Consider the following 27,537-nt stretch of genomic DNA (forward strand, 5'->3'; position numbering starts at 1 on the left):
AATCTCTACATTTTTAATATCAAAAGTTATCTTTAAATAATCTCCATCTATCATAGAACAAAATGACATTTCACCAGAAATATTAACATCATTCATTTTACTTAGATTTACACTCTTTGGATTATTAAAGTAAATACAAATTTCTCCACGAGTATTGTTGATGGTCTTATCATTCTTTTTCAAAGTATCGTGGTCAATCACTTTTTCAAGCTTTGAATAAATTGCCAGGAGGAGAGGATAAACTTTTGTTAGATTTACTTTAATGGATGTCTTTCCAGGTATAGTTAGAGCTCTTCCTTTAAATGAAATAGAGGGACACATGTTATTTTCCATAACTGGTTTAATCCAAAAATTTCCATATTTATCTTTGTTCAATTTAACATCTTTGACATATTTTTCTATATCTTCCACCGAAGTAGAGATTGATTGAAATTTGTCTTTTGTGCTTTGAAACATTGTATTTATTAACGAATAAACTTGCATTTCGTTTAAGTAAATATTTACTGTTTAAATATGATAGAAGGAGATTTAGAATTTCTAGACTCTCCATATGATAAATTAGAGAATTGTCCGGCTTGTGATAGAGTGGGGCTTAATGATGAGGATTCATATAAACAATGTTTATTCTGTGATTATCTTCTCATTAATGATAATAAAAAAGATAAAAAAATATATAACTCTTTTAAATTAGAACCAAAAATGAAGTACTTTAGAAGATTAATAACAGAGATGAATGTTAAGTATTATGATGATAATACACCATTTCTTTCAAGGGAAGAGACTATTTGTATTGAGAAAATGTATAAGGGTTTAATGATATTTATTATTCAAAAGAATTTTAACGGAAATGTTAACACAAGATACGATATAAATAAAATAATGGATTATTTTGAAATTAAACCTAAATTCAGGACAAAATATAGTGTTTCTAAAATAACTCAAAAAAAGTTAGATGACTTGTTTTCCAAATATATAAATGAATGATTTTTTACCCGTTTGGGAAAACAAGATAAAATTTAACAACCATAAAAATATTCCAAATTCATTGAGATGTCTAATAGTCAGATCAAGCGGATGTGGAAAAACCTGTTTACTTTTAAAGATGCTCCTTGGTCCTAATTTTTTAGATTATGATAATTTAATAATTTTTACAAAGTCAAGTTTTCAACCCGAGTATCAACTACTCTCACAGGGTTTTAATGCGGGTCTTAAAAAGGAAGACATTATCGGTTTATTTAAACTTCAAAACAAACTAAATGATTATAATATTGAAGATATAATACAATTATTTTGTGATACACAGAAATCAAAATCGAAACCAAAACCCATAACTTGTATTCTCAGTGATAATATGGATGATATACCTTCACCTCAAGATTTAGATAAATCAAAAAAGAACCTCGTTATCTTTGATGATTGTGTTAATGAGAGAAACCAAACAGTAATGGATAGCTACTATACAAGAGGGAGACATTCTTCTTGTAATTGTATTTATCTTAGTCAGTCATATTTTCAACTCCCTCGGCGCTCAGTAAGAAACAATGCTAATACTTTTATTTTATTTAAATTAAATTCAATAGATGTAAATAATTTTTGGAGAGATAATTGCTCTATGTTATGTAGTAAAAAAGATTTGAAAATTATATGAAACACACGATTGGAAAATATAAATATATTGTTGTGAAACAATATGAGATACTAAATGATATTTTTCAATAAATAAAAACAGAAGATGAGTACCGAAGAAAGAGCAAGAAAGTTTAAAGAACATCAAGAGTTGGTTTCAAAAGTTGTAAAGCAATAGGAAGAGATAAAGAAGACACGGAGACAGAAACTAACTGGTGAAGAAGCCTTTGAAAGGAAACGAGAAATTTTTTTAACCACTTTTAAAAACTCAACAAACGATTTCACCTACAGTTCCCACAGTAGAATTTACTCCGAAAAAACTTCAAATGCTCAAAGATTTTAGCCAAATGACAGAGCAAGAACTTGGACAATTAAAATATGATGATGAAGGATTATTTCAGAAACTTGAGGAGGTAAATCAACCACCTAATTATGTTGTGGAAGCTCTTCAAAACAATGAATATTCGGTGGGTTCAAAAACCAGAGCAGGTCTCATTCCAACAGAAGAACCAGCACAGTTCTATCTTGTGAAAGAAAAGGTATTGATATTTAATGATAAATTGGTGTTCTTAAGTTCTGCTCGACCAAATGTTGATTTAACTCCAAGATTAATGTTTCTTCTAACAAACTCTGGATTCAGCGGTTCAAAATATTTTGAGGAACCACTTGATATGGAAAGAGAGGAAGATAGGGTATATATTGATTTACTAAACTCACTTGATTATGGAATTTCTGTTGCTGGTAAAAGGAAGAAGAATGAGAAGGAGAAATATATTATTGATGCTTTAAGTAACCTTGGTTCAGGTGTTAGTTTTCTTCCAAATGACCCATCACAATTAGTTAATAGGCTATTATTGCTGTTAGGTCGTAAGAAAGCTGGAAACAACAATTGTTTTAATGAAACATCCGCCATTTTAGATCAGTTGATGAATATGAAAATAATTAATAAATGTCAATACAAAGATATTTTATTAGATATTAAATAAGATGAGAAGCACAATTTTAAGTTTTAATTTCACAACGAGCGATTACACAGCTTCATTCCCTTACCCACTACAACTTGACCCCACAAAAGAATATGAGGCTTCTTTGTTGTCAATGGAGACTTATAATACCTTGTTTAATATCACAGAGAAAAACAACAAGTTTAGTTATAATCCAGGAAGTGGATATCAAACTATAACCGTTTCACCCGGAGCTTACGAGATTTCTCAAATATCTTCTGAAGTCTCTCGCCTTGTGAAAGAACAAGGTGATGAACCAAAAAATATGGTAATAGATATTCAAAAACACACTTCAAAATCAACTATTAAACTTAAAAATAATTATAAAGTTGATTTCACGATTGAAAATTCGTTCAGAGATCTATTGGGTTTCTCTTCAAAAAAGATTGAAACTAATGGGATGTTTTACAGTGATAATGTTATTCAAATATCCTCCGGTATAAATTCGGTATTAATTCATTGTGATTTGATTGATGGTGCTTATAACGATGGAATAAGAACAAATACAATATTTTCATTCAGCGCATACTCAACACCGATTGGTTATAAATTCAATATGGAACCAAAAAATCTTGTCTGTTTACCTGTGTCAGGAAAAACCATATACAGAGTAAGTTTTAGGATAACCGATCAAGATAATCGTATGATGTCCTTTAATGATGAAATTATATCCATCAGAATTCACCTACGTGAAGTTTTTCAATAAATAAATAATGGTTATTGTGAGAAAACACGAGTTGGGAAAATATAAAATAATTACAGGGGAGAGGATGTTCCTTTCACCATACTATAAGGGTGAAGGCATGTTTCTTGGTAGAGGATACTATAAACCAAAGAGACAACGGGGTGTGGGAAATCAATTTAGAAATAAAGGAGATGGGATAATTGATACTCTAATGTGCATTGGTTCAACCATTCTTAAACATAAAGACCTAATTGGTTCAACTGCTTCTGCCATGGGAAATGTAGTGGGTGCTATAAAGAGTACAAAAGATGCTCAAAAGGAGTCTCATAAATTACAAGCAATCAAAGAAATAAAAAAAGGTAAAACTCAACTATCTTCACAAGGACGACAAAAAATCATTAAAATACTTGGGTCAGGGTTTCAACGATTTGAATGCTCTATAAATACAAGTATGGAAGCGATTGATAGTATCTATGATTTGGATGATACGATTATCATTTCAAACTCCACGAAAAAGGAAGACTATTTTAAGGTAAATGCTATAACAGGAACAGAATGGAATTCAAATGGAACAAAAAGTTTTGAAATAAATAATCAACAAACTTACTTGAATCTAGCTGATAGTTTCTTGCTGTGTAAATTTAAATTCACTAAGGCTGCAAATAATACTAATGCTACACTCGTAAATGATTTCTTCTGGAAAATGTTTGATAGTGTCCGCCTGTATATTGGAACACAAGGGGTTGAAGCGTTTGATTAGGTCTCTGCTACATCTGAATTGATGAAACTTACACTATATTCGTTTGGTGATAGAATGGGTAAGGGAGCTGTTGAAGGTTTTATTCCTGATATGTCAACGGGTACAAACGCAGACCCTGGTTATAGTCAAAGGAAGGCAATATATAATGATGATACAAAAGCAGAGAATAGTTTTTGCGGTAGCAGTACCTCTGAAAGGTATATTTGGATTTTGTGATTATGATAAAGTTTTGTGTGGGCTTAAATTTAGATTTCAACTACAAAGGAATGATAATGTAAATAGATTGCTTTTTGGGGCTCAAAATGCTTTTGGTGATAATAATAAATTTGTTATTAATGATTTGTGTTGGTATATCAGTGAATATACTCTTAATCTTAAAATGGAAGAGATGTTAAATAAAAGATTTAACTAACTCAAAGACCCCGCTAAATGTATCATACCTTAAAAGAAGATGTCAACACGTTAAACTGGACCACACTACCTACACTTGGAATTTGGGTGTTCTTCAAGGAAAGCCACGATACCTATGGCTCATTTTTAAAAAACCAGATGGAGAGGAGGGTACTGATAAGAATAATGCGCTGAGTGATAATGCTAAGGTGAAACAACTTCGGGTTTCTCTTGATGGCACATTTTATCCGCGAGATAGATTGGAAATTGATTGGGAAAAAAATGATTATGCGGAAGCCTACAAGTCTTACCAAAAGGTGTGTGAAAGCAACGGTAATCATGATCCCATTTTGGATATGGTTGCATTTCAAAAACTTTATACGATCTACGCAATTGACCTGAGTTCTCAAAAAGAAAATATAAAGTCTAATAGAGTGGATACTTCTCTATACATTGAAAGAGGGGAGAGTGAAGAGGTTAATACATATTGTTTGCTTTTGGAAGAAACAGAATTACAGATTAATACAGATAATGGTGTTATGATTAATATCACATAGATTTTTTCTCATAAATAAATGAGTAGGAAAGAACCGGTATATGTTCATCAAATCAATCTTCATAAATTAACATCTTGTATTCAAAATCAAAAGCCTTGTATTATTAATGTTAATACAATTCAAAGAAAAGGAGCAGTAAGAATTGATGTTTTACTCACAAGAGAGCAGGTAAAAACACTAAATGATGCTGGTTCACTTAAAATTAAAAGAACAAAACCTATGTTAAAGAAATATTCAATACAAGAAGGAGGATTTCTCCCGTTTCTAATTCCTTTATTTGCTGGTTTAAGTGCGGCGGGAGCATTGACTGGTGGTATTTCAGCAGCGGCAAAAACTGCTAACGAAAGGAAGGCACAACTAAAAGCTCAAAAAGAATTGGAAAGACATAACAAGGAGTTGGAGAAACAAATTAGTGGAAGTGGTGTAATTGTAGATTTTGCTGAAAAGCTTGAAAGCCTACCTGATAAAGCTAGATTGTTGGTTGGAGATATGCTTTCCTCTGTCGCTCAAGCGGGTGTTAAACTAACTAAACAGGGTAATGGATTGTATCTTTCTCATAAATAAATGGATAAATGGTTTAAACAATTTGGAGAGAATACAACGTCAAATATTGAACTTGCTAAGTATTGTAAAAAACTAAAAATTGATAATGTGGTCATCTGTATGAGAGATGAATTAACAAAGTTGTCCAAGAATACAAAGAATATTTTTATGAATTTAGACACACAGAATGGTTCTCATTGGGTTTGTATTCATAATAGTCAGGATAAATATTATTTTGATAGTTATGGTATGCCACCGCCTGTTGAAGTAATACAATTCTTACAGAATGGTGTTTATCAAACATTACAAGTTCAAGAAATTAATTCTAAATGTTGTGGTCAATTATGTTTATATGTATTATTTCAACTCAACAATAATGAAAATTTTTATGATGTCATTTTTAATCTAATATAAATGACATGTTGGAAAAGATGGTTCTATCTTTGGAGAATCCTCTCAGGATATTGATTTATCAAATTATTATACAATGGCACAGGCTGAATGACAAAAATATAGTATATGTAAAAATATTAATATGAAGAATTCTTATAAATTAATCAATTATCCAAACCCAACAGATGCGAATGACTTGATTAGATTCAGTGATTTATCACAATATATATCTTTAAATAAAACAGCAAGTTTTGTTAAACAAGTAAAATTTACAACCACAACACCTGGTTATACTGACCATACACCTTTCCTCATTCAATTTAACTATCTGCTTACAATTGAATTTTATAAAGAAGGTCATATAGTTAACATGCGAATTAATAAATGGGGGGTATGATATGCCTGATTTAGGGTATAATTGGTCTTTTTCAATAAACTTAGAAGACCCACATGATTTGAATCAGTCTCGTAAAGAAGAATATTATCCGCTTGGCGAGGATAAGGAGTTATGTGGAAGTACAATTAGTAAACAACAAATACATGATTTTAAGAAAAGAAAAATATATGATAGTATAGCGATGGTTAGCATGACAAAGAAGGATGGTAATGAGATAAGGATAGAAAGCCGAGGAATACAAACCGATTTGGTAGTGGGAAGATGGGGTGGTATTACCTGTCATAATATTAATCTCACATACATTTCTGATACATAAATGGCAGAAAGAAGACTACAAGAGAATTATAATTTTTGTATTCAGGGATACTTACAAGAAAAGGGTGCTCGGTATTACATACCTTATGATGTGGAGCATATACATGGAAATTTTGTCATTAAAAAAACTGGCCTTAAACTGATATTGTTAAACCCACAAATAGAGACTTGTTTAAAATATTAAATAAAAATGAATTTCTCAAAGTTATGAAATATAAAACTCTTTTAGAAATCGTCAACAAATCTTATTGGTATCCTATTATGAGAAAAATAATTATAGATACAAGAATATCTCAAAATCCAGATGAGTATATGAATAATATTCTTTGGGACCCAAACTCAAGGGTAGCAAGGGATGAGGAAGGAGTTGAAGAAGAGAAGGAGGAAAGAGAGAAAAAGGAGAAGGAGGAAAGAGAGAAAAAGGAGAGGGAGGAGAGGGAGAAAAGGGAGAAGGATGAAAGGGAGGAAAGGGAGAAAAAGGAGAAGGAGGAAAGGGAGGAAAGAGAGAGGGAGGAAAAATATAAAAAAGATGGCCATTCCTGAGATTAATGAAAGATTGAATGTATTATGGCAAATAAATCAATCTGAACACACCGAAGAAGAAAATAAAGAATTAATGACTCTTATGAAGATATTGATTTCAAAAATGGCTGAGATGAGTTCAGGGAGGAGATTTACATGAAGAAGAAGAAGGAAAAGATTATGTGGTTGATGATGTTGGTGTTATTGACTTAAGTTCGTTTTATTTGTAAATAAATGGAGGAGAGAGTGAAGACATTCCTAAGGATTCTTTATGTTTTAAAAATCAAGATTGAAATGTATATGGTGAAAGCCAAAAAGGTTTTGGCACTATGTCACACTTTTTCTCATAAATAAATATGAGTTATTGCCTCAAATGTAAAAAGAAAACTAAATCTAAAAATATCTCTTTTGTTAAAGCTAAAAATAATAGAGTTTATCAAAAAGGAATATGTCAAGTGTGTGGCTCTAAAAAGTGTCAATTCATCTCTCCTAAAAGTGGAGGAGACATACAAAAGTTTCTGTCAGGAAGTAAATTTACAACAACTGGAATTCCTGGGGAACTACATCTACCTGGATATTCTTTCTGTGGTCCTGGAACAAACCTGGATAAAAGATTAGATGATGCTGACCATCCTAAACCTTAGTCTAAACCTATAAATAGGGTTGATGAAGTTTGTATGAATCATGATATTGCTTATGGGGATACCACCACATTGGATGAAAAACATGAAGCAGACAGAGAAATGTTGTATAATTTGTCTTTGATACGAAATCCTGCATTGAGAGAGAAAGTTGATAGGTTTATTGTGAAAAAAATGATAAGTGCTAAATTGAAACTTGGTCTTGGTTAATTCCTCAAAAAACTATTAAACTCCAATGATGTCATCAAGACTGAGGAGCTTTTGGCTAATGAATTACACAAACCTATAATCACCAAGTTTAAAAGAAGGAAGGTTTATTCCAAAGACACTGACCACATATTGTCTGCTGATTTAATTGAATTGAATAATGACAGGGGATACAGGTATGCTTTAACTATTATTGATTTGAGGAGTAGATTTGCCTGGGTTGTTCCTTTAAAAAATAAAAGGGGTGATACTTTAATGTTAGCCTTTAAACTAATATTTGATAGGGATAAAAGGAAACCAAAGAAGTTATGGACTGACGAGGGAACAGAGTTCTATAACAAAATATTTATGAAATTTCTTAAGGGGGAAGGTATTAAATTATATAGCACCTTTAATGAAGGAAAGGCAGTTGTTATTGAGCGTTTTAATCGCACTTTGAAGGAGAAACTATATTAAAAATTCACACAACTCGGTTCTCAACAGTGGGTATATTTAATTCAGGATATTGTAGATAATTACAATAATACAGTTCATTCATCCACAAAATCAAAACCGTCACAATCATTTACAAAATTAGAATATGAAAAGGAGATTAATTTGAGAAAACCCAAGTTCAAAATTGGTGATATTGTAAGAATATATAGATGGAAAAGCCATTTTGAGAAAGATTATACAAAGAGATGGACTAATGAATTATTTAAAATTGTTGATGTAATGGATACAGTCCCTTGGACCTACAAATTATTTGATTTAAATGGAGAAGAAATCTTGGGTGCATTTTACTCACAAGAATTACAAAAAACACAAGTAAGCAGATGATACCCTTGAAAATAATAAATAAATAAATAAAATGTAATAGGGATACGTTCTTGAGATCTGTGAACCCCAAACACAGAATCCCTCAACTTTTCAGTTGGGGCTTAACTTTTGTGTGTACAATGGGGATACGTTCTTGAGATCTGTGAACCCCAAACACAGAATCCCTCAACTTTTCAGTTGGGGCTTAACTTTTGTGTGTGTGTGTGTGAGTGAGTCATAATAACATACAAACCCTAACCCAACCCCAACTGAACCCTTAACCCCCCCCCCCCCATTAAAACACCAAATTTGTAAGTCTAAACAACTGTATCCATTACATCAACCATTTGAAATTATTCATAAGTTAATCTCTGTACAACCTTCCAATTCTATTCATCTTTTTCCAACTTTTTTGAAACAATTCAATGATAATGTTAGATAAATGAGTCTGTGAGGTATGACATTCCTTTGAAAAATTCACCTCACATCCAGAACCCAAACCCAACCCCATCCCTAACCCAACCCTTCCCTTACCCTCACTTTCAAAATCCCAACCCTAACCCCAACATAATCTTTGGTTTTTTTTCTTCTTTTTAAAAAAATATGTATTTCTTTTTTTTCTTCCTCTTCTGCCAATTCTGTCTTTCAAGGCTTTCAAGTTTAAAGAAGTAGAAATGGGAAGAAAGAATTTTCCAGCATTTTCTTCCCCAAACTTTCTTGATATTACTTAAATCAGATGTTATTAAACAAAGAACATTGTTCATTGCTTTGGTATCCAAAGAGCCTCCAAGGTAAAACTCTTTCATTGGATTATCAAGGTAGAACTTGTTCTGTTGGTCATGGTTGCTCAAAAGGTCTTCAAACAAATCGATCATTTCACCCCAGGTTGTGGTAAAAGTGGTATTTTCATTTTGTACCTCAGATACAATTTCCTTCATTGATGGGAGATTTGAATCAAGTTTATCAAGGTGGAGGTTGAGCTCCACACAGGTAGAGTCTCCAAAATGAAACCAGTTTTCAAAGTCTCCAAGGTAAAACTCTTTTCCTGATTTTATTAAATTTAGTGAGTCTCCAAGGTAGGTATTAAAACCATCTCGGCAGAACTCATGATATTGTTACAGAACCGGAGTACGGCACTCCACTTAGGGGGGGGGGGGGTGGGTTAATCCCCCCTTCTATTTTCACTGGCCGTCTCCGCTCCTGACGCTGCACAGCTACCTCCGGAAAGGCAGGTGCACAGCCCCGTTCGTACCGCGGACAGATGTTAATTGCCGAGCGGTTTTAGCAACCGCGGCATGAACTATTAACAAGGACTAGACCCGATTCTTGAACGTTGGCCAAATCGTGCCGCAGGTATTCAATTGGGAAATCACTAAAGCGACACGGATGTAAGGGAAAGAAAGGCAAGGTAGGAAGAACAAATCTAATTTATTATTATTATTTACAAGACCAAAAGAACCAAGGAGAATGGAAAGATAAGAAAATAAAAGCAGAAAGAGGGACGGACCAGAAGGACACAGTGCAATACTAGCTTAACTAAACGGTCTTACTTCACCCAGGGACAAGACACACAAAACAAACTCACATACACAAAAGGATGGAAGGACAGGAATGGTTTGGGACGGCAGAGGAGGGTCCAGGTAGATGGTGGCGTCGAGGTCCGGCTCCAAGCGCGCGCTCCGATCCAAGCTTTGGGGTCGAGGCGAAAACCCGGCAAACACAGCTCCGCTTCGCGTCTCACCGACCGGCAATAGGGCCTAGAGGGTCTCGGCCTATTGCCGCAATACAGGCACCCCCTCACGTCTCTCTTATCTCATCTCTGTGGGGGCTTCCTTGGTCAGCCGCTCCACTGGACTCTCCGCTCCTCCTCAACTGGACTGGGCTCCGGTGCACTGCCAACTCTCTCACGCATCTGCCGACTTTTCTCAAAAGGCTTGCGCGCGCTCTTTTATTGCACCTGGGGCGATCAAGCCGCCAGCCTCAGGACACGCCCATCGGTGAGCTCGCCTCGGCCTTGATTGGTCGCGAGGGCTCACCGATCCCGCCCCTAGAGGAGGTGTTGGCAAGCCCACGCCTTGTTCCTGGCACTGGGCTGACTCCTCCCACCTTCTGCTCCGAGATGACCTGGTGCTCAATGGAGTATTGCGGCGAAAAACACGGTCCCAAAGCAGCAGGGGAGAATGCAGTTGGCAATCTCTGACAAAAGGGGAATGCGTTTGGAAATGGAGGCTTTGGGGAATTTGAAAAGGGATTCTACCTTGTTCCAATTTGATGCAATGCAGTGTCAACTAATGGAAGACAGAACCTTAACCTAATACACAGAATAAGGAGATAACTACAAAAAAAGGAAATCTATGATTTGCTACGTGATTGTATATGGAATAACTGAGGGGACGACCTTTGACCTTTATACACAAACTGGAGGGTGATATTTACAACAAGCTTCATTACACTTACAACGATATTTTAAAAAACCCACAACACAATTCTCAAATCCACAACACTGCACCCTCCTCCTCTTAGGCACGTCCCGGGCCTATTAAACTTAGCTTTAGTGTGGCACGTAGGTGTAGTTCCCTCTACATTTAACCTGACCCTGAGTGTGACAGTTTTAAAACACAAATAAATATGTCCCGCTGCTGCATTGCACCCTATCTAACAGATTTACGCCCACACCTAACCGAATTGCAGAATTGTCTTCAAACTACAACATGAACGATGGGGGGCATTATTTACAGTTGACGCTACTTGTATTTACAAAACTAACCCAGGACCTGTGATTGTTCTTTTGGGGGGGAGACATCCTGCCCTGCATCGACGCACCATAAAGCACCAAAAATGCACCAAAACACCATAAAGCACCAATCAGTGCACAGTCACCACAGTTCATAATAAAAATAACCAAACAAACCCTGCTGGTGGTCTTGCTCTTCGGCCCCCTCTGCTGGCTAATACTCTTCCAGATGTTGTCAACTTGCTCTTCTTACTTACTTTTCTTACTTCTTACAATTTTGAGGCAGAATGGACACTTTCTCAGAGGGTTTCCCAAGTTAAAATGTTTTCTTATACACATATGTACAAAATAAAACACAGAAACCTAATATCTAAGAGATGCAGACGAATTTTGTTTGTTTAAGGGATCAGCCCACAGACTACACAGGGGGAGCTTACATTGGATATAACTTTTTGTGCAGAAGTGGGTTAAAAGCTGGAACGCCAGAGCAATCGCTGCTGTTTGAACGCGCTGATCACGCGAGGAGAAGCTGCCGACCTGTTCATGCCATGGAAGGATCACCTGCCGAGATCAATTGTGTTGCCAGGTTTGGCGGTCTCAATCGGTGTCAGTAGTTGCTTAACTTCCCATGAGGCTGCGAACCTATCCACGGCATGGCGACCTGCAGGTTCAGAGGTTGGGGAGGGCCCGAGAAGTCCCACTCATGATGCACCCCAAACCGCAAACCCCAAACTCAAAACCGCAAACCCCGCGTCTGCAACAATATTTTCACTCTGTCTGCTGCTTGGGAGTCAAACAAATTAGAAATTCATTCCAAACAGGAGAATCACTGTTTATAATGACATCATAAAGGACACAAACAACAGGCACAAATAACTAAAGTGACGTGTTCGATAGAGTGATGTAATATACACTGTGCAATGCCAGTAAATTCCAGAAATTTTTAAAAATGAATTTTCCAATCTTTATTTTATGTAAATTGAATTAAATACTTGAACACTGTTGAACACAAATCAACTTCGTGTTACTTCCACGAACTTCCAGTTTAGCATGACTTGAGCATGTTAAATAGGGTGGTGTATAAGGGTGATGTGGAACACTGCTTCAAAGACTGCTTCAATAGTGCTTAACATCCGGAAGTTTACTTTTTAACAATCTTTAACTTAATTATTAACAAACCTGGAATGAAGTTCTGGGGACCTCATGTGGTGGCACGTCCATTCGTCTGTCACTCTGGAAACACTTCTCCGCAACCACTGATGGGATTGTGACCAAACTTGGCACAAATGATATTTGTTATGTTGTGACTAAAGTTTGTTCATGGCATTAAAAAAAAGTCTGCCCCTTTGGGGTTGAACGGGGGCGGGGGGGGGGGTTAGGGGCCGCCCTCCAAAATAGGTATTTGCTTTGTTCTCAGAAACTAAACATACAATTCCAATGAAACCACAACATTTTGTTCATGACCCATGAGGTACCAACGTTTGTTCACGGCATTTACAAAATGTTAATCAATGGTGGAGGGGATCAGGGGGGCAAGGGGATAGGTTGCCCCCCAAAATAGTTTGTTTGTTCAAATTCTGTGATTACATTAGTATGATTGTAGATGGTGCCGTGTCTTCTGGCATCCATTGAAATTGGTTAAAAACGCCATGATATGGTTTAAAATACCTTTAGTCAGTGTAGTATATGGCTTTGTTCTACCAGGTGAGCACACAGGGGTATTGCCCCAATGTTTCTATTTAAACTTAAGAATACATTCATGACGTAACATGTTCTATGAACTCTCAAGATGGTTATCAATCCCATTTCCCTGCAAACGACTGATGCTGATTTGTACACAGGTGACGTCTATCCTTTAAATGTGGAAGGCAGACAACACAAGAATGATTCATCTGTCACAGAAGATTCAAAATGTGCTTCTGCAAAGGAAGGTTCAGATGATATTCACATGACAAACGGAAGTGCTTCCTGTTTTGCAAATGGTGAGTGGAAATGTAAAAAATGTAAAAATATATATAATTTTCGGAAAAGTGTTAAATATTTTGCATTTTGATTTTGACAAAAAAAAAAACATTTTTTTTTGTTTGTTTCTTTAGAATAATCCAGAATTAATATGGGACAAATAAGGTCCAGTCGCAGCATGACAGTGAAGAAGAAGCCTTTTTTGAAGAAAGAATAACAACATCAAGGCTCACTTCCTATAAAATGCAAGTGCATGTCTGGGCCTCGCAACACCAAGATCAATATTAAATTAAACAAAAACAAAAAGGTTGCAGAAAGACGAATACGTCACAAGTGTAATGTGTGCAGAATGGATTTTGCTTCAACAAGTAACATCAAAATACACATGAGGATCCACATTGGAAAACACCCCCACAAGTGCTCGATATGTGATAAAGGTTTCTCTCAAAAAGACAGATTGAAAAGACATATGAAGATCCATACAGGAGAGCGACCTCACAAATGCTCGATATGTGATAAAGGTTTATCTAACAAAGGCAGTTTGAAATTACATATGAGGATCCATACAGGAGAACAACCTTACAAATGCTCAATATATGACAAATGTTTCTCTCACAAAGGCAATTTGAAATTACATATGAGGATCCATACAGGAGAGCGCCCCCACAAATGCTTGATATGTCATAAAGGTTTCTCTCAAAAAGGCCATTTCAAATCACACATGAAGATCCATACAGGAGAGCAACCTCACCAATGCTCGATATGTGATAAAGGTTTTTCTCATAAAGGCAATTTGAAATTGCACATGAGGATCCATACAGGAGAGCGCCCTCACAAATGCTCGATATGTGATGAAGGTTTCTCTCACAACAGCAGTTTGAAATCACACATGAGGCTCCATACAGGAGAACATCCTCACAAATGCTCGATATGTGATAAAGGTTTCTCTCAAAAAGTCAGTTTGAAAACGCATATGAAGATCCATACATAAGAAATGAAAACTTAAATACCAAGATATGACAAATGACGTTAACAGGATTTCGAAATTCAAGAAACATGAAATTGTACCAGTGATAGTCGGGGCAACAGCGAATCCGGAGGATCAAGAAAACCCAAACTGAGTAGGTAATTTATTTATTTTTGTATACAAGATCGAGGCTCGTGTATAAGAACTAACATTGATCACAAAAAGACAAACAGACACATAAAACATGACAAAGGGAGTAGGAGACAAGATAGAGAGTAGGGACATCAGAAGATCTGTGGGAGGGAGAGGGCTTGGGGGGGGGGGCAGGCATGGGAATGGGCGAGGGGAGAGGTTAAAAAAAACATGGACACTGCAGGGACTTCCAGGAAAGAAGTTGATATCTCAAAAAAGTGGCTCTGGGGTGAAATTAACGAGGGTAGAAAAGATCAAGGTTTTGCATGGGGGAAGATAAAAGATGCTGGTGAACAGCTGTTTTAAAGACCTGGAGGGAGGAGTGGGATTGAAGAGAGTGAGGGAGTTTGTTCCAGAGGTGGGAGAAAAGAGGAATGAAGGAGTGAAGGTGAGCAGAGAGTCTTGGTTTTGGCAGTTTCACCAGAAGAGGGTTGCAGGCTGATCTTGTGCGACCTGTAGGAATATTTGGGGGACAGAGCCCAGAGAGAGCTGGGGGAGCATGGCCGGAGAGGAGTCGGTAGAAGACAAAGCCCACCAACCTGCCTGCGGTGAGTAAGTCAAAGGCCCTCGGAGTTAGCTTCATCGCGGGAGATTCCAATGATTCTGAAAGCTTTGGTTTCAACAGCGTCAAGCCGAGATAGGTGCGAGGCAGGAGCATAGGCCCAGAGGGGAGAACAGTATTCCATTGAGCTGCGGATGAAAGCCTTGTATGTGGTGAGGAGCTCAGGTGTGCCAAGGAAGGTTTGTGGTTTTCCCAGGAAAGATCATGGCAGATAGTGAGACCAAAAAGCCTGAGTGACAGAACTTATTGGAGATTATTGTTGCGAAATTAGATAGGAGGGTTATCCAGTCGGTCTTTTCGGAGAGACACAGTAAGAGTATGAGATTTGTCAGGATTGAAAGGACATGTTCTACTTGTTTGACCAGTCTGTGATTTTGTCCAGGTCTGCAGAGAGTGAGGATGCTGCAGACTGCCGGGATGAGGTACGGAGTGGCAGAGAGTGGAGTCAGCAAAGAGATAGAGAGGATTTTCCAGAGAGTCAGAGAGATCATTGATGAAGAGCAGAAAAAGCACAGGGCTCAGAACACTTCCTTGGGGAACTCCAGCCTGAACAGGAAGGGTAGATGAGACAAAACCATTCAGGGCCACACGTTGACTTCGACCAGACAGGAAGTCCGCAAGCCATGCGTGGAGATTTCCATGGACACCATAGGAGGAGAGTTTGGTGAGCAGAGCATGGTGCCAGACTGTATCGAAGGCACATGATATGTCAAGGGAGACAGCTCAGATTTCCTGTTTGGCATTGAGGACCTCCATCAATTGTTGAGACAGCAGAAGCAGCATGTCCAGAGGAGAATGATCTGGGTCTGAATCCAAATTGATGATCCGAGATCAAGCCATTGGAGAAGAGGAAGGATTTAATCCCATGACCCATGCGATAATTGATTTGAGCGATGATTAAAATCCATGACATTGCTGATTATTGGGAGCAGGCTGATTGGTCTGTAGTTGCAAGGATCTCTTTTTTGCACCTTTTTTGTGTTAAGCTGTAATGTTGTCTGATTTCCAAGTAGATGGCAGATGACCTTGAGCAAAAAAGAGGGTGAAGAGAACAGAGAGAGGATGAGATAGAGTGGCAGAGCAGGATTTTAGAACCCATTGGCTGATGCCGCCTGGTCCAGTTGCAGAATCAGTTGCAGAATCTTTATTGGTTTGCCAAAAACGTATCCACCTTGTCAGGAGAGAAAGACACATTGTCCAGGAGCAGCTGGGTTCGACTGGGAAAGGTGGATACAGAGAGAGGTAGGTTCGGGACACCAGATTTTGAGGCATTTGGCATTTTCACGTGCGGTGTCAGCGGTGTAGCTGTTTGAGATAAGGGAGGGGATGGAAGGGGAACAAATACCAGAAACAGATTTGACCAGACGCCACCAGGATTTGGAGGAGGGGGACAGGTTTGAGAGTTCACACTTGAGAGTAGAGAGATATTGTTTCCTGGCTCTCCTGAGGGTAGACACACTTGTTCCGAGCTTTGTGAAAGGAACTGAGATTACCTTCAGTTGAATTAGCCTTCCATGAGGTGAAGGCAAGTTGCTTCATGGCAACTGCCTCACCACAAGCTTCAGTGTACCATGGATGGGAGGAAGGGTACGACAACTGAAGATGAGATGGGATAAATCTGTGCATGAGAGAGAGAGAGCAGTTTACTTTGGAAGAATTCACAGGAAGCATTGCTGCAAGAGGCAGTAGAGATGGGAGACCAGTCCAGATGATTGATGGCTGCGTGAAGACCGTGCCAGTCAGCCTGAGTGAAATGCCAGACTCGTCTGCGCTGAGGAGGCTCTTTGAGAATGGCCAGAGAGATGTCCACTTTAACAATGAAATGATCAGAAGAACCGATTGGAGCAGAAGAAGAGCAGCAGACATTTGCAGGGAAGTTAGTCATAACCAAGTCTAGAAGAGAAGATACTCCATTGACTGAGATCCGGGGTGGGAAATTGACAGAATGTGTCAGTCCCAGTGAGTCGCAGAAGTCCTTTGCTGAGGTGCCATGGCTGATGTGAGAGGAACCCATACCCAGCCAGCTGGCATGATGACAGTTGAAGTCGCCACATATGAGGAAGAGCGAGAGTTGGGATGAGTGGATAGAAGTTGGTCCATGTTGTCAGACAGGGAGATGTAAATGGAGTCATTACTGTTTGGAGAACGGTACAGAACACATATGAACAAAAGGTGGGAGTGGAGGGGAAGCCATAGCCAGAGGTACCCCTGGGGGTGGGGTGGAGAGAGGGCAGTGCAAGGAGAGTAAGGAAGAGAGTTTTTGATAAAAAATAGCAAGCCCGCCACCAGGACGAGGCTCAAGTCTATCATACAGTAGGAGGGAGTAACTAGGAAGAGATATTAAGGAATCAGAGACATCTTGAAGGAGGAAAGTTTCTGTTAAGCAGATCAAGTCTGGATTGTAAACCTCCGAACCCCGAGGAAGTCCCCGGCAGAAAAATGTGTTGTCCTTGGTTGAAAACAAGCCAATCAATAATGAGTCCACACCAAGGCTTACGAACAAACCACCATATATTATAAATCCCACACAGGAATCACGACCCAATTTATAGTACAGCACTTCACAATATAATCCTTATCTACAGGTGGCGCCACCTTACGGAGCCCCTTAACCCCTCAAACTCACGGCCCTTGCCCCAATGTCTCTGTAGGCCTCCAAGGCGACGTCGATTCGCTCCAGCGATCATGGAGTCAATTTCCGATTCCAATCAGAGGAAGCGGATTCGATCGGACCAACCCGCAGGCCACGTGGTCCAATCTCCAGCACGATGGCAGTAGAATGGGAAACTTCCCCAAAGATGATTTCGGGTACGTACCCGGTTGCGGTTCAATCCGCAAGTCTCCTCAATAACCCTCCCACAGCCACTGGCTTGCACAGCCATCCCTGGCAGCCCGCCGGAGAGTAACGCCTGGTCGACGCGCCGCAAAAACCTCGTCACTGCCGGTGGTGCACGTGGCAAAGATGGCGGTCGGCTTTCTCTTTCCCCGGGCTTGGAGGTGAGGATACTCGACTATGCAGGCTCCGCAGCAATCCGGCGATCTCCTATCGCACGGACTTCTGTTCAAGGAGGCAAAGTTCCCTTGTCCTGCATGTTCGGCTGCTCGGTCTGGAGCTGCAATCAGAACACGTCTCCTTACGATCTTTTCCGCTCCTCCTCTTCCTCTCCCTATCTCTTCCGGGGCATGATCCTATTTCCGGCCAACTTTTACCCGGAGCGCTTTTAACCCTGTTAACCACAATAAGCATTATCAACATCCGCATCATCAATAAGCAAGAAGCATCAACCCTGATAACAAGAAACACCATTATTAGGGCCGGTATCCGTAACACTTCCCCCCCTCAAGAAAGAAAGTTTGAACATAGGGAAAACTTTCGTTGTTGGCAAAATTCTTTACACAAACAAAAGTAAGCTCACCCCCAGATCATCAAGTCCTGTGAGCAACAACAATCCATAGTTCCCAAAAATAAAGCAACAATGTTCTACACAACCCACAGAGATTTCCAAAGTTAATTCCCTCTGGACAAAGCATCAGCAACGACATTATCCCTGCCCTTTACGTGCTCAATTTCCCAGTTGAACTCCTGCAAAGCCAACTCAATCTCATCCACCTTGGATTTTTTGTTTTTCATTTTTTGAATGAAGGTTAAGGGGTTGATCAAAAATCCCACGTTAAGCAACTGGATAGCACTTTTTCCGGGAGGCCAAGCCGAGTATTCTCTACATGGACGCCTTAGGAATGTGGAATTACGGTTAGTCCAGGGGGGAAAGTTCACTACATGGACGCCTTCAGGAACGTGGAGTTCACGGTTAGTCCATGCAGGAAAGTTCACTACCTGGACGCCTTTAGGAACGTGGCGTTCACGGTTAGTCCGTGTAGGAATCTGGGCTCGGCGGCTCCGCTGTATTCAGTGCTTCAACTTCTCCGGACTCCTAATAATTACGGTGGGACCACTTGTCACAGTAGTGACCTGACTGGCGGTCTCCTTCTCGGCCAGTGCTCTGATAAATCATTCTTTTGGGAGATGCCGTAACTCTGGGACCCTCCATAGTAATGTCAGCTGCGGCCACCGCCAAAACTACTGCCAAGTTGTCCTCTCCTGTGGACCTCTCGACGCCTACGAAATGCCTTCCCTACTGTTATGGTCCGACCCTCCAAATCCTTGCCATTCCAATTCTTCTCTGCCTCTCTGGCGTCTTTTGTGCTTGCAAACGTGACAAAGCCGAACCCTCTTGACTGTTGCGTTTCCCTGTCTTTTACCAACCGCACTTCCACAATCGGCCCATATCTGTTGAAGACAGAGGTCAGAACTTCTTCCTCTGTTTTGAAGTTGTCCCCCGACAAATAACTTGGTACTTTTGCCACCATCCCGAGCTGGTGTGGTGTTATTTTCCCTGCTGGGCTCTTTACCAACCCTCGGGTTACCATAAACTTGACCCCCGGCCAAATCATTCCCGATGACCACAGATACTCCCTCTACAGGAAGCGTGGCTTGTAAACCGACGGTGACCGGTCCTGACACCAAATCGGACTCCAAATGGATGACATGAAGTGGAGCACTAACACAGCCACCAATCCCTTATAAACGAACACTATCCCCTGTTGCCGTCTCCTCGGACCATGGCAAAATGCCTTCAAGCATTAAAGATTGATGTGCTCCTGTGTCCCTCAATATCCTAACCGGTCTCCGGTTAGTCGAGGCTCCATCCAGTGACACAAACCCCTCGGAAATAAATGGTCGGTAACCCTTTTGAGGGCGATTTCTCACAATGGCCATCGCATTTGGAGTCGTACTAGTCGAACTCCGCTCCTGATTTTCCTCTCCCAGAGCATGACAGTTGGACCTCCAGTGTCCAGGTTTATGGCAAAAAGTGCCATATTCCCCATTTGTCCGTGTTATAAGTCTAGTGTGAAGGATCCTGTAGGAATTTAGTTTTACCGTCGCGTTTTTCTTGTTACCGGAATTTTATTTTAAATACAAGTCAGGAGACGACGATGGTTCATGAGCGAGCGGTATTCAATGACAAAGGTCAAAACCGACATTGAAAATATATAAATAGGAATGTATTATCTGTTATGAGACTAGTTAGCTACACAATACCGAAAATTCGGTTCAATTCCGACAACTTTGAAAATTTGACCTTTGTGACCTTCAAAGGTCGAAGATTCTGAAATTTGTTGGAAAACTTGTATTTCATGATGTATGTGATAATATAAGATCATGTATGACATTTCACCCTATCAGGAAGCGAACAATGTAATAAAACCATTAAAAATAGACTTTTCTGAATTTCGTGACCTTGTGACCTTGACCTTGGGGCGAAAATGAAAAATCGAGCTACTTGGGGCTAGACACATGACATTGGCCTAACCAAATACTTAAATCTCTGGCAGATTCCACCAACTCCCTCGGAGAAGCTGTAGCTGGAACTCGACTACCCCCTAAAAAGACATCTTTTTTGGGCGTGGCTCCACCCACAATGGGCACAATACGCCCACTCTAGGCAGGACACAACTAGATCATGATATCAACCTCCCACCCAAGTTTCATCAAGATTGTATGATATCATCGGGCAGTTATGCTGCGGAAAGACAGACAGACACACACCCATGACGAATATCGTGGTCACTATTTGATAACTCGTGAACCAATAAAAGAAAATTTTGGTTTGTTTGTTTGTTTGTTTGTTTGTTTGTCTGCATGCGCTAATCTCCTGTACAGTGAAAGATAGGAGGAAACATCTGAAACAAAAAAATGTCGGGACGGGCCCCGGGGAGGTTATCGGCTGTGTGGTGAGGCCGCCTCGGCCGGGCTGGGCCCATTTCACATTAAATCTTCTTCTTCTTTCAAAATTCCCTTGAAGTACAACTTATGCACTTAATAGGAATATCCGATTGCAACACATGCTTTCAAAATTCTCTCTCGCGGGGCCCGACAGAAGAAAGAACAAGGAATCGTTGAGCACTAACTGACACTGGGCTCGCGTCAGACCTATGTACAGAAGATTAAATTAATTCATAAAGAAACCGGGCAATGCCGGGTGCCTTCAGCTAGTATTAAATAAATCCTTTCGTTATTTTCCGTACATTTTAAATACGTTTTTGTGCAAGTTATTTTCCGCAGGTTGAAGACTGCTCAGCGGGATCACTCAGGTAAAAGCCTCAGCCCCCTCTTCCCCTTTCTTTCCCCGCATATATAAAATCTGCATTTGGGCATTGCCTTTGGCTCGCTATTGGATATCCATGATTCCCCCGGTAACAACCAAGGGGAATCACACGACAATATTCAAACCAAACCATGAAAAACGATCTGGGAAAAGTCCCTGAAGTGAGGGCGTGGACAGAGAAAAGAGAAAGTGTTAAATGAGATGGAGGAAACTAGAATTTGAAAGGCGAGTTTCAGCTGGAGATGGAAGGAAGGGGTGGAAGAAAATGAGATAAAGGGGTGGGGCGAGACAACAAGCACATGTGCCCTCAAGGATAGAAGGACATTTTTGGGTGTGTTTATTTAAAACGTTAGACAAAGGGTAGATGTTCGGGGAAGTTAGGGGGAGAAGAGAAAATCTAAGAAATAAGCAATACAGTGAAGGAAAGAACTTGAATTCACAAAACACCGATGGGGGGAAGGAAGCCTCAAGTAACAGGCCATGCCGAACATAAAATCATTAATTATTCACAAATTTGCACGAATTGCAAACCAACACTAACTAGAAACACACAGTAACACATACACAATAAAATAACGAGTGGAAATTTGGCAAAGACACGAATGGGAAAATACTTTAGCTTTGATACCGTGCAGAGGTAAACTTAAAAAGCATTCCATGAATTAGTATGACAAACAAGCTGCAGGTGGAGGCTGTCAGAGGTGCAGTGAGGATTCCAAAACGATCGCTCAGAACAAAGCCATGAGAATGAAGTTTCACAAACTGGTTCATGAATAATGATCCTTTACTGAAAAAGGAGGTGGAGATTTTGAGTTCTGGGAGCACTTCCTCCCACCTCGTAATACTCACCTTTGGAGATAACAACCAACGAGAGCGTCCTTACAAATATTATATTTGTCACAAGGATTTTATTTCGAAATGGAGCTTGAACTTGCATTGTGCAACCCACGCTGGAGTGCTCGCATAAAAGTTGCTCTGACTGTGGGAAAAGTATTGCTGATAAAGGTTTGTTAAATTCACATAGCTTTACCCATATAGGGTTGTACGTGCCCCCCTTGTAAGCGATCCTCCACAGTAGGCAAGGTATTCAGTGAACCAGTAAAGAGAAAGCCATCATGAAAGCATACATCCCTTTGAGCATATACCTTGTTAGCACAACTTCTCAGAGTACCATCTGTAACCCCTGACAACCAGCCAGCACGCTGCACCCCTTGATGAAAGCCATATGGCTGGCTGTCACCAGAATGTCCACAACAATGTCTGCAAACTGGTGTCAGAAGACAACAAGAATCTCAAAATTCCAACCCCATCTGCTTCCTCAAACGAAGTTTAAAGAAAATGACATCTTTTTTAAAATGTAAACTTTATTAATTTGGTTTTCCATTTTCTCATAATAGAGAACTGTTGAAAAATTGTTGCCAAAAAGTCAAATGGTAACAGAACGTAATCTCTCAATCTGATCTTGGATCTCATCGTGCTTCATTCAGGGTCTGCCAAAGTTTGCCAGTTTGTAATTCTTGTCTCTGTCCTTGCCATGTATCCAGCCATGTTCCATTTAAGTTTTTTGATTGTTACCAGTGTTTAGGAATTTTGTTTTCCATCTAATTTAGTTGTTTTTCTTGTCCCTTTTTGGTTATGCTCAGATGGCATCTTTCAGGGGCAGTTTGAGCATCAATTTTTCCTCAATATTTGCTGTAGTCCATGTTTCATAGTCATGTGTGATATGGAGAGTACACCCTTCTTGTAAAATTGTTCAACAGAAGAAGACTGCTGCCTATGTTTTCATGAAAATTGAATTTGTGAAGAGTTTCACAATAAAGAGAGGTCTTCAAAGCACAAAAGCACTCACTGTCTGTGTTATTGTGAATATGTAATGGCACATTATGATCAATTATCAGTGAGGGGAGAGTTTGGAGTTGTCCATATCCTCATAAATAATCCTGATCAAATCCGTTTCTGGTGTTTGTTGCCCCCTCCATCCCCTTCCATTACCTCAAACGGCTACACAGCTGACTCCGCATGTGAAAAAGCTGAATGCCTCAACTCTGTGTTTGCCTCTAAATCTTGTGTCCAAAACCCATCCCACTCTTGAGAGCCTCCCACTCCCACCGTACCCAGTCGTACCCAGCTGCTCCTGGACTCTGTGTCCTTTCCTCCTGACAAGGTGGAAAAGTTTCTGTCAACCCTCGACTCGGATTCTGCAACTGGACCTGACGGCATCAGCCCACGGGTCCTAAAATCCTGTTCTTCCGCTCTTTCACTCCCTCTCTCTGTTCTCTTCACCCTCTCTTTTGCTCAAGGTCATCTTCCATCTGCTTGGAAATCTGCCAACATCACCGCTTTGCACAAACAAGGTGCAAAAACAGATCCCAGCAACTACAGATCAATCAGCCTTCTCCGAATTATCAGCAAAGTCATGGAATCCATCATTGCTTCAGATATGAAATATTTCCTCTTCTCCAATGGCTTGATCTCTGATCATCAATTTGGTTTCAGACCTGGACACTCTACTCTGGACATGCTGCTTCTGCTTTCTCAACAATGGATGGAGGTCCTCAATGCCAAACAGGAAATTAGAGCAGTCTCCCTTGACATATCACGTGCCTTCGATACGGTCTGGCACCCCGCTCTGCTCACCAAACTCTCCTCTTTTGGTATCCATGGAAATCTCCACACATGGCTGGCGGACTTCCTCTCTAGTCGTAGTCAACGTGTGGCCCTGAATGGGTTTCTCTCATCTCCTCTTCCTGTTCAGGCTGGAGTTCCACAAGGCAGTGTTCTAGGCCCTGTCCTTTTTCTGGTCTTCATCAATGATCTCTCTGACTCTCTTGAAAATCCTCTGTATCTCTTTGCTGATGACTCTACTCTCTGTCGCTCCATTCTTCATCCCTCAGATCGGCAGTCTGCTGCCTCCTCACTCTCTGCAGACCTGGACAAAATCACAGACTGGGCAAACAAGTGGAACATGTCTTTCAATCCTGACAAATCTCACACTCTTACGATGTCTCTCCAAAAAGACCGACTGGACAACCCTCCCATCCACTTTCTGAATAATCCTCTCCAAGAAGTTCTGTCACTCAAGCTTTTGGGTCTCACTATCTGCCATGATCTTTCCTGGGAAAACCACATTTCAAATGTGGCCTCCAAAGCCAGTCGCCGACTGGGCATCCTCCGTCGTGCGAAGTCCTTCCTTGGCACACCTGAGCTCCTCACCACATACAAGGCTTTCATCCGCAGCTCAATGGAATACTGCTCTCCCCTCTGGGCTGGTGCTCCTGCCTCACACCTAGCTCGTCTTCACGCTGTTGAAACCAAAGCATTCAGAATCATTGGAATCTCCCGCGATGAAGCTAACTCCAAGGGCCTCTCACTCACTCACCGCAGGCAGGTTGGTGGTCTTTCCATCTTCTACCGACTCCTCTCTGGCCTTGCCCCCCCAGCTCTCTCTGGGCTCTGTCCCGCAAATATTCCTACAGGTCGCACAAGATCTGCCTGCAACCCTCTAATGGTTAAACTGCCAAAATCAAGACTCTCTGCTCACCTTCACTCCTTCATTCCTCTTTTCTCCCGCCTCTGGAACAAACTCCCTCACTCTCTTCAATCCCACTCCACCCTCCAGGTCTTTAAAACAGCTGTTCACCACCATCTCTTATCTTCCCCCATCCAAAACCTTGATCTTTTCTACCCCCGCTAATTTCACCCCAATTCCACTTTTTTGAAATACCAACTTCTGTCCTGGAAGACATTGGTGTCCTTGTGTTTTATACTTCTCCCTCCACCCCCCCCCCCCTTCCCATGCCTCCTCCCCCCAAGCCCTCTCCCTTCCACACATCTCCCTGCTCTCAAATGTTGTGTTTGTGTGCTTCACCTTCTCTCCCCATCTTGTTTTCCGCTCCCGCTTTTTATATATTTTGTTTGTCTGGTTGATTTGTTTGTGAAGTAAATGTTAGCTCTTTCACGGGCCTCGATTCAGTATACAAAAAAAATCAAAAAAAAAAAAAAAAATCTCCCCTTCCTGTTCAGGCTGGAGTTCCCCAAGGCAGTCTTCTGGGCCCTGTGCTTTTTCAGGTCTTCATCAATGATCTCTCTGACTCTCTTGAAAATCCTCTCTATCTCTTTGCTGATGACTCCACTCTCTGCCGCTCCATTCCTCATCCCTCAGATCGGCAGTCTGCAGCCTCCTCACTCTCTCCAGACCTGGGCAAAATCACAGACTGGTAAAACAAGTGGAACATGTCTTTCAATCCTGACAAATCTCGCAGTCTTACTATGTCTCTACAAAAAGACCGACTGGATCACCCTCCCATACACTTTCACAACAATCCTCTCCAAGAAGTTCTGACACTCAAGCTTTTGGATCTCACTATCTGCCATTGATCTTTCCTGGGAAAACCACATTTCAAATCTGGCCTCCAAAGCCAGTCGCCGACTGGGCATCCTCCGCCGTGCGAAGTCCTTCCTTGGCACACCTGAGCTCCTCACCACATACAACGCTTTCATCCACAGCTCAATGGAATACTGTTCTCCCCTCTGGGCTGATGCTCCTGCCTCACACCTAGCTCGGCTTCACGCTGTAGAAACCAAAGCATTTCAGAATCATTGGAATCTCCCGCGATTAAGCTATCTCCGAGGGCCTTTCACTTACTCACCGCAGGCAGGTTGGTGGCCTTTCCGTCTTCGACCGACTCCTCTCCGGCCTTGCCCCCCCAGCCCTGTCTGTGCTCTGTCCCCCAAATATTCCTACAGGTCGCACAAGATCTGCCTGCAACCCTCTAATGGTTAAACTGCCAAAATCAAGACTCTCTGCTCACCTTCACTCCTTCATTCCTCTTTTCTCCCACCTCTGGAACAAACTCCCTCCCTCTCTTCAATCCCACTCCTCCCTCCAGGTCTTTAAAACAGCTGTTCACCACCATCTCTTATCTTCCCCGATCCAAAACCTTGAACTTTTCTACCCCCGCTAATTTCACCCCAAATCCACTTTTTTGAAATACCAACTGCTTTCCTGGAAGTCCTTGGTGGCCTTGCGTTTTATACCTATCCTGCCTCCCCCCAAGCCCTCTCCCTCCCACACATCTCACGATGTCCCTGCTCTCAAATGTTGTTTGTGTGCTTCCTCCCCTTTTCTCCCCATATTGTCTGCCGCTCCCCTTTTTATATACTTTGTTTGCTTGTTTGTTTGATTTGTTTGTTTGATAAATGTTCGCTCTTTCACGAGCCTCGATTCTGTACACAAAAAAAAAAAATCCACATCACCTTCCTTCTCATTCTCTTAAGAACGCTTCTTACCCATACCACGAGTCACTGCACATGATGGAAAGATACCCGGAATCTCCTGCTCTAACTGTGCTGTGTTATTTTCCATACTGGGCTTTTCCACCAACATTGGATTACTTGTAAAATTGACCACCGGCCAAATCGTTCCCGATAATAAAATTAATTCCCTCCACATGAAGAGTGGCTTGTAAACCTACGGTGACAGGTCCTGACACCAACTCAGACTTTAAATGGATCACATGAAGAGAAGCTTTAACGAAGGCAACAACCCCCTGTAAGAAGACACTAATCCCAGTTGCAGTTTTTTCAAACAATGGAAAAATGCCCTCGAACATCAAAGATTGGTCCCTCAATACCCAAACAGGTCTCCGGTTGGTTAAATCCCCATCCAGTGACACAAACCCCTTGGAAATGAAAGGCTTGTAACCCTCTTGGATAAGGTCGTTCTCTGATGTAGTAAGTTTGGCACGGGGACCTTCACAATTCACTGCCCTCCAAGGACGATTTATCGCACTGGCCAACGCATTCGGGGTTGCAGTAGCCTGACTCCGATCCTGATTTCTCATTTTCTGGGCGTAACATTGGGACATCAAATGCCCAGGTTTCTTGCAAAAAGCGCAAGTAGGCCCGGAGGGAAATCCCGTGGTCTGCTTCGGGCCCACTGGAAGGTATGTCTGCCTTGGACAGTCAGTCTTTCGATCACTAAAATTTGAGGTACCACTCTTTTTTTTTTGTATACGATCGAGGCTCGTGTAAGAGCGAACATTAATGACAAAACAACAAACGGACACAAAAGACAAAATAAAGAGAGCGGGAGAGAAGTTGGGGAGAGAGGGGG

The 27,537-nt window shown here is 40.7% G+C and overlaps 1 long non-coding RNA gene across 1 annotated transcript in view; it reads left to right on the forward strand.

Annotated features, from left to right (window-relative positions):
- The window catches only part of LOC137420454 (uncharacterized), a 75,207-nt gene that overhangs the window by 46,261 nt on the left and 1,409 nt on the right, over positions 1–27,537 (forward strand). The window contains exon 4 of the long non-coding RNA XR_013622004.1: positions 13,414–13,554. This is a non-coding gene — a long non-coding RNA (uncharacterized LOC137420454). The remainder of the gene's footprint in view (positions 1–13,413; positions 13,555–27,537) is intronic.

The sequence above is a fragment of the Myxine glutinosa genome, chromosome 1 (genome assembly GCF_964187855.1).
Source record: "Myxine glutinosa chromosome 1, kmMyxGlut1.1, whole genome shotgun sequence".
In the NCBI taxonomy this organism is placed as follows: Eukaryota; Metazoa; Chordata; class Myxini; order Myxiniformes; family Myxinidae; genus Myxine; species Myxine glutinosa.